A 12639-nucleotide genomic window follows, 5' to 3' on the forward strand; every position below is an offset into this window, starting at 1 on the left:
TGCAGGAAGTATAAGTTAGTTCCTGGTGGAAATCAATTTAGGCCAAAGCGGACTTAAAATAAAACAACCTATCGAAAATTTATTCCTATATGAATAATAACGATCTAATCAACGGAATCAGCTGCCGTTGTGCGCCGTTGCGATCCTTTCAATCTGCCCGATTCGGTCCGCGGCAAGCTGTCGAAAGCGGAAATTATTCCATCGACCGTGCACTGCCAACCGGCTCCGTCCGCTGGAAAAGTTTACAAATCACACAAATGAGAGAAAGATCTAATTAATTAGAGCCACGGGTGAAACAATAATGCTCGCACTCTGCTCGGGGGATTATTAATTCGGCACCAGCGCGTACGGGCGTCGCTGACGGCAAGAGCTGCCATTTCGGGCTCTGATTAGGTTGGCCCCCATCCGAATGATGTGCTTCCCTTGTGGCTGCTTCTCTTAGAAATATGGCTCGAGGAAGCGAGGACTGAAATTGGAATTTTCGGCAGCACAGCGGTGGTAGCTGTGAAATGCCAACGGTGGAAAAAAAAATGGTCCCACTTCTCACCTCGAACGGGGTGAGAGCAGCCTTAAAGCCCATCGGCATATATTTACGGCTGAGCCCGTGGAAAAGGATTGGTTTATTATTTATAAATTCAATCGTTGAGAAACAGCATCGTAAACATTCCGTACCTCTTGATCTGAGCGAACTGTAGTTGCAGGAAGAGCTGGGATGAACGGTGGCGATCGGGCGACAGTGTGCATAATTTCTTCCACGAGGTAGTAACTTTCACTATTCTTTAACGATCGATCACAAGTCATCATAAGCAATGAAATCGATTGTTATATATTATCGATTATCTTATGGTATTTAAATGATTTTTTTAACGATATGAATATCTTATCAAAAATATGAAATATTTATTTCAATCCGAATATATATAGTAAAATTCGGAAATTAGCAAATAAATGCTTGAACATGTATAATATACATAACTAGTATCAAATGGGAAGCTAGATATTCGAATAAATTATTGTCACATCAACCGTCCATAGGATATGCTTGATAGTTATGATATGAAAACAAATTCCTCGAAACTGCAGATTACTAATAAGGAATACAACAGTTTGTTTTATAATATGCTTTCATTGCTGCAGTAGCAATTTGCTGTATTTTATAAAACTTTCTAAAGTTTTGTAGGTATAGTAAGTTCATATAGAAGAGTTAAAATAAATGCCGTTGAATATCAATGTATTTCAGTATCATAACGAAATGAAAGGTTGCTAGCGTAATACAGTTGCAGCATATCGAAAAATAAACAAGTCAAGTTTTTTACAAAACACTTTCGTTATGAATCTTCTTGAAAACACCGCAAAACTCCTGTTTTAATTAAACAGAGAAGCGCAGAAAGTTTGTCCTTCTATACAACCTTGCTGTTATACAATGTATTTTTCCACAAACAAATTAACAACTTAAGTTGGTACTAAATTTTACCTGTACCGCTTCTGGGCCGCAGCCACAGCTTTACTCAACAAAATCCTCAATATATCCACTCTATCCTTCTTGAGTGGCTGTTACGATGCTATCAGGAAATCGATGCCAGCTGGAGAGCCAACCGAGCCAACTCTTGCCTCTTGCTCGTCGGATGATTGCTACAATTTGCCACAGCAAGTGCAATAAATTAGCGTTAATCGCTCGAATGTCTGCCGGTGGTTTAACTTTTTAGAGCCGTACTCTACTTTTCTTTCCCCGATCGTTCTACCGTTGAGCCGTTTTAACGAGGGATTTATCCTAAATCCCACCCCATCCCGTTTGGTCGTCGAACGGACGCCGCAAGGCATCGGAAAAGAATCTAAAGGCGGGCAAAGTTAAAGATGAACGGTTCGAAAAAGTCGCACGAAAATGGAAGACAAATATGTAATTTAAGTGCGACGCACTTGTATTGTGGTGTAAATTATTCACTGCTCGTTCCCGGCTTCCCTAATGCCGGAGTAATTGTTTAGCGCAAACCATTCTCTTTTCCCGTATGTGTTTCCAACGACCATATGGTCGGAAATTTACGATTTTCCGATCGTCTGCAAACCGATTTGGACAAAATAAACTACACGCGGTGGTTTTGGGCTGTAATTCGTTATTGTTTCGGCCAACTGCTTCGATGCAGCACGGCTGATCGGAGCTGATTTTATTCAGATTTATCTGCCATTATGTCATTGGCAAAGGCGCATATTAGGCGTTCAATTATGCCACCCCCCTGAAGCTCAGCTTGCCATTGCACCATATGGATTTGAAAACCAACAATGTCGGGTGGGTCCCAACCCGACAACGGAGCGGCCTTCAGAATAGGTGCAAGCGATACGCTTTACGCCTCACATTGCGCCATCGGTGTTGCAGCGCGTTTATTCTCTCCCGTGGCGCAGTAACACGCATTCTACGGTCTCGAACCTGCGCACAAAAACCCCTAGCCAGCCGGATGTTCACCACCAGGGAGCGCGTTTCCGTGGGGCCTTTGGTACGCTCCGCCAAAATGATTTCATAATTGACAACTCCGTTCAACATTCTACACGAAAGTCAGCGGTAAGCCGCAAGTGCCGCCAAACACGCACGCACGCACACACACGGCCATGGTGGCGTCCGGCGTCTTGCTGGCCAGTGCTGGAAAAGGGCCACTTCCGCCACGCGAGAGCCATCACATGGTGCGTCTCCACGCCGGACAAGCCCTGCGGTGCAAAACACGTAAACGCAACGGAACGCAGAACGTGCGAGCGAATGGTTGTTGCGCACGTCGCCCTGTGACCAAGGGCCCCGGGTGTACACACAGGCCGATAATATCATGTTCAGAGGGCTCACCATGACGTCACCTGTTCGGGGAGACTTGTTGTGTGTGTGTTTGTGTGTTTTTTTATTTTCCTTCGCGTAATTTTATGTGCCAGGTAGGTCACATGACCCTTCCGCTTTGGCGCGAACGCATTATGCGAAAAATTTACCCGTAAACGGTAGCACCAGCGCCTGATGGCGGTACAATCCTATTTGTGAGAAGAGAGCGGGGGATGTAGCGCTGCGGGTGAGGGGGGATTTTATGCAAAAATTATTGCATCCCCTCTGTTCCGAGCACCGGCCCGCAAGCCCTGGTCCTGCCCACCGGCTATGCTTCGTTGGGCACGCTTGTTTTATGATGCTGGTGCCACACGATTTTCGCATTTTATTCCAACCAACTTCCGGGTCGTCAATTATGCACCCGGTGTCGCTCCCTCTTTTTTACCCCGTGCTTGCACCGTTTTTGGGGTGCTTTTCGAGGTGATGAATTTTCTCACATAAAAAGGGATCGACGGGGGTGCCCACATGCCCGGACCATATCGATCTACCTACGCTTGTCTTACTTTGTTTTTCTTTTTTGCAACGCAATCCGTTGCCCGTGGGGCATTAAAATTCACCTGGTAAAGTTTGTGGCGAAGAAAATTGATAAAAAACTGCCTCAGCACTCGACTGGGAGTTGCAGGCAACCTTACGTTTGCTCCTTTTCGTACAATATACTGTGTGTGAATACATTTAGATACTATTTATCAATTCAATGCGGAAGATAACACGCGAAACAATGTGTTTTGCGTCAACACGCTATAAACCATCTGGGTTGTTTGAAGATACGCGTAAAGGAAGAAAAGAGTGAAATAAAGTTGGAAACATAACGAAAAGTAAGGGACACTACCATTCCACATCTACATATTTTGATAGCCTGGAAGGTTTTTTTTGGTACGAAATTTGCTCTTTAAGAGAATTAACAAATATCTTGAGTCTAAAAATTTTCATTTAAAGGCCGTTTAAAATGAAGCATGAAATATAGTATCAAGAAATTGTCATGTAATCAGGTTCATCGAAAAATATAAAAGTTGCATTTATTCCCCGTGTTAATAATACAGGTTAAATAAATTCTAAGCGCATTCCCCAATCTGCTCATTATATTATATTGCAATAACTGATACAGCATAATTTGGGAACCACCATAAACATTTGATCTAAAAACACTTTTACCTAGAACACCTATGTATCATTAATTAATACCTTATATTAAGTATGATTAGTAACACCTGTGAGCTGATCATACCTGTTCGCCCATGTATAAAAATATATTGCAAATTGACCATTATTTTCTTTCATTAGATTCCAGTTTGAATACCGTCAGAAAGTCAACGCAAAGTTACTTTAAAATAATTGCGTTAACAAAATATTCTAATTAATTTCAAAACACGGCTTCTAATGAAAAAAAAAAACCTTTCCGTTGGCCCCAGAAGTCATTCTGCTTGTCAGTTCGATAATTGCGCAATTTTCGATTAATTAAACGTCCAATTCCAAACAAATTGATGTGCCTGGGCATGGTAACACATGACACTGATAAGAACCCGAGCGAACAGTATGCAGTATGGCGAGCAGATGTTTGCATGTTAATCATAGCGTTCCCTTCGCAGGGAACATTAACAGGTCGGTTCATTGTCCACGGCATGTTTGCGATATTTCATTAATGCAAACAAACACACGAATAGCAATCCCATTAACCGGCGAGCGTAAGCAACTGAGCAGTCTTTACTTCGTAGCATAAGTAAGGCCGGAGGTCCGGAGCGAACGAACTTCCCGGAGGGTGCTGCATAAAATGCATCATGACAAAATAATAACATCGCGAGCATCGAACCGAGTGGCATAAAACTAGGGGCAGCCAGCCGAAATTGGGTGCAATTTTAATTTTCCTGATGTCGTTGTTTTTTCCCCCCACTATTCTTTCTCCAAGCCTCAGCTCGTGGATGTCCAGATCCTGTTTGGCAGTTTTTGAACGGGCCCAAAAGAGCTCGGAAGTGGCACATTTTCTTCCTTCGGGGCTTCTTGGTGCTTTATGCGGCTGGATGAACCAGCCTCGGGCTGTCCCTTGTATCCATGGCACGGTGTTCGTAATGCCAAGGACGAGAGAGAACGAGAGAGGCTGTTGAATGGGGAAGCAAAAAAAAAATACAACAGTCTTCATTCCTTTTGTCGGTATCACTCAAAAACTTGCAAGGATGACAACTTTTGCGCTCGCGTCTGGGGTTTGTTTGGTTCCTTTATTTTTTAATATTCGCCGCCTGTCGGGCGCTTTTCACGGTTGCAAATTTTAATATTTCAGCATATTTGTGCAAAATAAGAACACCCTTAGGGAACGGGCAGCATTGTGCGCTGTGAGCGTGATGAAAAACGCGCCGTAACATAGCGTGGGGGCCTCGCACGAGGGCGTTGTGCGATTAATACTCTTTCATTTTTGCCTTGCGCACCACGAAAGCCTCCCCTCTGGATTCGCTGGATTTAAAGTGCACCGGGAAAACGCCAGAAATGGTGTGTTTATTCCTCCGTTTCAGGCTCGAAAGTGAAGCTTCTTGCTGTGGTGAAGGTGAAGATGATGACGGCATACCGAGTACGTCCGTTCGTTCTCACACGAAGCAGCAAGATGGGACATCTCACCAACTCACGCAAGAGGAATAAAATAGCAAAACCCAAAAGCCAAGGCTGCATCTGTGCCGTCTTTTCCACGTGGTACACGAGCGCGTCGGTGTTGTTTATTAACTTGTACAATTTACCACCTAGCACGCGGCAGGTTCATCAATTCGTGCTTCAGCAGCTCATTAGTGACGACAAACTGAAACATACAACCCATTAGCTTACGTCAAATTCTTGCTTTCTATAACTCATGTCCCATCGGGCACACGCGGCAGCAAAGTCTTCGAATATTTATCCCCCAGCCACACGAGCGTTCAAAAAAACACGCGAGATAACATGTCGGAAACATCGCGCGTTGCATCCTCGCGCGAGCTGCGTCACCATAAAACCCCAATAAACAATCCCGTTTTACAAATGTCTTGCTTGTCTCAGCCTCAGCTCCGAGTGCGGGCGTGGGTTTGTCGCCTCTATTCCGGGGTGCAGCATCACCGTCGCTGGGCAGCAAGCCCAAAAATGATTTGGCGAAGATGCAGCACCCCGTTCCAGGCATCGCGATCGAGGCACCATAAATTAGGGATTAGAAACCTAACACACCCCTCGGGCGCCAATGAACCGGAAATGATGCACCGGACCGCGGGCGGTTTTTATCTCGCGCAGTACAAATGGACAGACAGCGTGGCATGACCCTTCAGGAACGGACCCAAACGCCCGGGTGGACGCCGAGCAGGTGGTGCCATTAATGGCGTTATTTATTTTGCCAGTTAAAAGCCAAAAGCCAAACGCGTTGCCACCCAGCGCGGAGGAAGCGCTACAAATGGCGCAAACGGGGCGAGCAAACAGCGGCGCATGTTCGAGCAGCATTCTAGGGAAAATTCATCACACGAAAACAGCCCGTCCTCCCACGGCGGGTGGACTGCGGGTCGACGTGTGACGGAAAGGAAACAATGGGAATGCTTGAAACAAACAAAAAAACACACACACCGGGAAGCTGAATAACAAAGCTGCGTGTGGGTGACGCGGGCTGGGAGGTTCATTTTGTCATGATTTTCCCTTATTATTACATTTTCGTCTCGTGTTTTTTTTTTTCGCGCGAATCCATTGCTGACCCCGGTCCAGCTTTCCCAGCGAACGGATTAGACCTTGCGACCCCTCCCCGACCACGGCCTACAGAGGGCGCCTTAAAAGGGGTGTGATCGCGTTAGTTTACTTTTCTCACAGTACTCCAAAACCGGTCCAACGTGGCGTTAGTCACTTCGAGGGTGTGTGTGTGTGTGAAGAGCTCGTTGGGCGGATAATCCCCCCACGGGCCGGTGGCGCTGTGGGATGAAGACGAAGCGCGCATAATCTGCGCTGAGAGGTAAAAAAGTCAAACATTGCCCCAAAATACACATTTCGATGATAATGACCTAATGCTTGGTGCGGCTCGCGCAAAGCACAAACAAACAACAACAACAACAGCAACAACAACGAGAAAACGCCCTCTTCCTGGTCCGATCGAAACATCGCGACATGAACGCCACCGGCCATACCGTTGGCGTAACGCGGGGAGAAATTTGAAATTCAAAACTCACCATCACCACCGGTGGGCCTGGTGGGAGGAAAATTAATTTCAGAAACTGTTAAATAGCTCAAGCACTTTCCGCGGTTCGTAGCGCGTTATACGGGGCGCCTGAACGCCACGGGAATCGCTAGCCAATTCGGTGGAATACCACGCGCGCAATCAAGCGCCTGAATCAGCTTGCGTGATTCGTGTTCGCGTGCGTGGGGTTTCGCGCGCGCGCGCGCGCTCACAATATATTACTGGCGCTGTCGAAGCGCTCGCCGTACGTAGTGTAAACTCGCACACTCACAATTAGATCGGGCTGCCGGGGATGCCCGTTTTTATCGTGGTGGGGGAGGAGGAAAAACCCAAGACCCCACTAGAAATCGTTTTTCATCCGGACGAGCGTCCAAAAACCGCAACCGGCGTTCCGGTTTCCGGGGAAATGCCAAAAGTGGTTTACTTCGGAGAAATTTGAATTTTCCCGAGCGCGCTCGACGTCCGTGGCCGGCAGCTAGTTTATCACGAGCTCGCTTCGGTGGCTTCCCTGTTGGAGCTTCAATGCTTCACGTGAAGTGAGGTGGATGCGCTTCCTGGCACCAGCAGAAGCGAGCTCATCATTGACTTCCTAAATTATGCCCTGTGGGTGCACCGTTTTCAGCACCGGCACAAGTTGTGCCATTTACTGTTAACTGAAAACCCTGAAGCACAGTCTCCGGTCTCAACCGACGATGGTGGAGTTTTATTTAATAACTGGCTGGAATATTGGGTTTGATATTTTGTTCGGATGAGTCTGCAAAATCGGCCCCAAGTCGCTTCAGCAGCAACATCGAAACGCCGAAGGAAGAACTCCAGCACTCTCGCATGGCTCGTCGATAATCTCTCCCGTGCATGGGCCGGGGATTGATGCAACGCACCGGTTCGTTACCTTGCTGTATCGGTTTGCCTGCGGAATTAATCTGCCGATCCATCTCGGCCCCTCTGGCCGCTGTAATAGATAGCTCGGATGGTCGGATGCTAACGAAGACGGCATACCGTGCCTTCACGGTTGACAGTATCGTCCACCTCGATCGTACCGTTTGCGGTGTAATTGGAACTCGCGCGAGTAATCGAGATTTTTTTATTCCCCCTTTGTCCCTGCCCGATCTCGCTCGGACCCATTTGTTGCTACAAATGACGAACAGCGATCCATACTCGCGCGCCATGGGCATGTTCGGTTGTCGATTGATAATTCATCCTCGGGGTTACGGGGTTTTGGTTTCCTTTTTCCTTCCTTGCGGAGGGCTTAGAATTAAAGCCAGCTATTTCTTCCATCCCATTGATTCATTATTATTGACGGCACATGCTTCACCTGAAGGGGAACCTTTTTGCAGTCCGCTCTAATTGACAATTACGTTTGATTGTCTATTTTTTTTTTCTGCCGACATCCCACAATTTGGGGGGTGGTTACTTTCGCCTGCCGAACACCTACTCAAACCGGGGGGATGCGATAAGACGTCGTTTGGAAAACGCGGTGCAGCACCAATATTGACAAACGTGCTCAGCTACCCTCGGTCAGCTCGGTGCACTTGCACCGGAATCCGCCTCAGGAGGAAGGCATCGAAAAGAGATTGTTATCCTTCCAAGACGTGCCCGAGATGGAGGAGCAAATGGATGCTCACGAAACGCCCGCGATTCCAAAAGGCACTACGGGGCTCAGGCCAGTCTGGCGATTGAATTGAGCAAACTCACGGCTGCCAGCACAAATCTGTAATCTAGATCACGCTTCCAATGGCCTCGCGCCAGATGAAGATCCTTTCGCGTTGAAGGGTGAGTGGATCGGGCGATTAAAAACCCGCCAGCTCATGTGCGAGTTCAGTGAAACTCAATCGTTTCGATAACCCGCTGCAGCTGGGCGAATGGAATGTGGAAGCGTCGGAAAAGCAGCCAGACAGAGAGAGAGAGAGAGAGAGTGAAGAAGAACCAGCATCGAAACTCTTTGGCCTCAACAGTCACACAGCGCATCGAGATTTGTTGTATGTGTTTATGCTGAATTTGCTAAACGAAAAAAAAATCACCCTTTCGGCCACTTCGAGGGTTCCATGGCATGATTGCATCTGAAATCACACCGAATCGGTTCACGAGTGAAGCAAAGTGGTAAACGTTTTCCCGCGCCCGGATGTGCAACATGTGGTTGGGTTATTTTTCTTTGACAGAATGCCCACTTCAGCTTTCTTTTTGATCTGACCAGTGCCGAAAACGAAGCGGATGTTAGAACTGTCGGACAGTTTTGTTTTTACACTAACGGGCATGTGTTGCGGGAATTCCGTAGTTGTACATGCTCTCACTAAGGTTTTCGCGTGTTGTGCAGATGCGCTGCAAGGCATCTTGCTGTTGATGTGCTAAATATTATTTATTTGATTCAAAAACATAGAATGGGTGAAAATTTTTAAACCATATTTCCGGTTTAAAGCACAAACCGAGCTATTTTTACTTCCACAGCTCGTCATGATCCGGATGTAAATTGTCTGAATCTCACACCCATCCGATTGTTAGCTTATTTAAAAAAGCATTGATTAAATTGACAGGAGAAATTCTAACATTAATTCTAATCACACTCATCAAACATTGGAAAATACATTAAGAATTCATACTCACAAATTTGCAGCACAATTTTTGGTAATTTGAATATTTGTAAACATGTGTATGCAGGTAACAAACTATTATGTAATAATAACAAAATGTTTACCATAGAAAAATTTTCAATTAGTTCGTAATTAATCACAAATTAATAACAAGCCCCTTGTGTTCATTTCTGGTACCCAAACGCCCCCAAGAACCTACAGCATCAGGCTTCGTTTTCTCATCAGTCAGCGCATGATGCTATGTACAATAGATGATCATGTTGCTGTGCGAAACCAACTAAAAGAACCGTTGTTGTCTTCTAAAAATATTTTTGCTTTTTTTCCGCCAACAAACTCTCCCCAAACAGGTGGTTCAGCAACATGATAAACGGGAGAGAAGCGGTAGAGAAAAAAAAAATGACCGATTACCATTAGCGGCGCTGGCGAAAGGTTAGTTTGAATAAATTTCAAATTAACGTGTTCATTATTCATATTCTAATTATGCTTTCGTCACCATAATGATGATTATCCCCCACAGCTGGGAAAGCTAAATTTGGTCGCGAGATCAAAAGTCCATCATTAGCTTGGCCGCGGCTATCCGCTCGAAATCACCGCAACCGCTACGTCACAAAGTTTTATCTTGTTTTTTTTTGGTTAATGCTCAATCCGTCTATTGTGCCAACATGACACGTTTACAGTGCAGAGTGTTGCAGAGTGTACAGAGGCGCGCTAAAAAAAAAACAGGGAAACCTAAGCCACGCAAGCTGTTATGCAATTCGGTTACGGTTCTCCGCTCAAACACAAAGGTCAGCGACGTGTGGCGAGATGTTGCCGTTTTTGTGCGTTTTGTTGTTTGACTGTTCAAAAGCACTGATAGATTGCTTTGCATTGTGTGGAGTTTATGAGCCTCAAATCGAGTGTAAAATCGGGCCTCTCTCTTCGCGGACGATGATAATGACTTAACATACGCCGACAAAGCGTGTAGCATAATTTCTCTTTTTCGAGATAAGATTTTTTACACCTACATTGCAGCATGTCCGTCGGCATCTTTACAGCTCAACACATTTTTTTGTCAAGATGGGATTGATAGAAATACCAACAGAAAAAAATGAAGGAAAATGTAACCTCTATACGTGATAAGAAAAAATATTTAATGTTTAAAGAACGACCTCAGCTCACCCATCAGATGATTTAACGTCTGCATTGTCTTCACTGACGATCGGTTCATTTACGAGCAGCTAGTGTTATTTGCATGCCTATCAAGCACGAGTGAAGAATTTGAAAGTAACTCTGCCAGCTGCACAAAACTAGCCGCCAGCACATCAAAGACGGATCAAAACACCACGTGCAAGTGCTGCAAGTCGAAACGAAAAAGAAAAGAATCCATCAATTAATTAGGATAACAACAAGCGTGCGGAGTTGAAAAGTTTACGACGTTCTGGCATTAGCTGGTGGCATAAATTAAACTCAGACCCCCGAAGCCCATATAAAAGAGTTTTAATAGATGAAACGCTTGGAAGCTTGAACGCACCTAAAGGGCTAGGTGTGGGCGAAATAATTTCACCGTCTAGCATAAATCGAAATTGTTTAGCCCTGCAAGCCCGGTTGTCTCTGCGGGCGTTTCTGCGTCCAGCCTCGGGAGTGGAATAGAAAGGGCGCAGTGTCTCCCACGGAAGCGAAATGAAGCAATTAAATTTATGATAAATTAAGTCCGTCTAAGTGCCGGACGCAAACAAACCACAACGGTTTCCACGTGGAATAAACGAACCGAGATGCGCAAGCGAGTAGGAAGAAAAAATAATAAGCTCGAAAAACTTACTGGAAATAAAAAATAATCACCTTTACCAATTGTTCTTGATTTCGGTGGCCCCTCGGAGGATCGGTCGCGTAGAAAACCCACCGAAAAGGTATGACAATGAGGGTTCGTTGGGCACGACGAAACGAAGCGACCAGTGGCCATGAAATTTTATTTTCATTTCATTTGCTGGGCCCTCGTTTCCCGGCACACCTTAAATCGAGTGTAAATTAATTTAACCTCCACCTACGTGTCTGGTAACCGTCGGCGTTGCCGATTGCCAGGCGCCGTTTGAGGTAATCTCTGTGGCACAGCAATTGATCGGTCGGGTGCCTTAAAGGGTGAAAAATCCGGTACACGGTGACAAGTTTCGCCCCAAATTTACGGTGCTGCTAGTTTGGGATTAAAATGTTTAAATTGCGACCATTTTTGCTAACCACCGACGATTTAATTAAAAAACGTATGCAGTTTAAAGGATGCCAGGTTTATGTTATCTTCTGGAATCTCACACCCATTAGCTGCTATCAGGAGCTCTTGATGATCTTAAGAGGCTGTTCAGTGTTCCTCCACGTTCAAAAACCATTTTCTAACAAGTAGCTTGGTAAATTTTTAATTTTCCCAACTACCCCTAGCTGCTGCTGTCGTTGGCCAAACGACAATGGAATGAGCCCCGAAGCAGCGCAGCCGTACGGTCGCTGGAGATTACCAGATCAGAACGCTGACCGTCGTGCAGGTTTGACCATCGCATCGTTTGGTTGTGGTCTCCCGTTCGAGGTTATGCCTTTGATGTTATGCGGCTGTGCATCGAAACGGGCGATAAAGTTATGACGCAGCCCTGCTCCGGCCTCCGGTTCCATTGCCGTTGTTTATGATTTCTCTGCGCCCGGCGTCACTCGGACGGAAGAGCAAAGATCAAAATTTCAAAAGCGCTCGTCGACGGCCACGGTGAATTATGCCTCGGTCTCGGAAGGGGGCTGACGATCGGCGGATGTTTATGGGCCATCCTGTGCTGCCCGGTGCCCGGTGGACCGGTAGAATTCGAAGATTTCAGAAATACCAAAGTGTTAAGCCATGCACGTGCCACCCTGTGGACACATCGAACGCAGCGGGAAACCTTCGCCGGTACGGCAGAGCGCCAACCGCGCGGGTCGTCAGCTTTTGCACAACCAATGGAAAACTGGGAAGCTGAGACGGCACTCGCAGACGCACTGCAGCTCGAATGCAGTCGATTGTAAACAACAACTGAAGCGGACGGTCGGTCCAGTTG

This window comes from Anopheles nili, chromosome 2, assembly GCF_943737925.1.
Source record: "Anopheles nili chromosome 2, idAnoNiliSN_F5_01, whole genome shotgun sequence".
Lineage (NCBI taxonomy): Eukaryota > Metazoa > Arthropoda > Insecta > Diptera > Culicidae > Anopheles > Anopheles nili.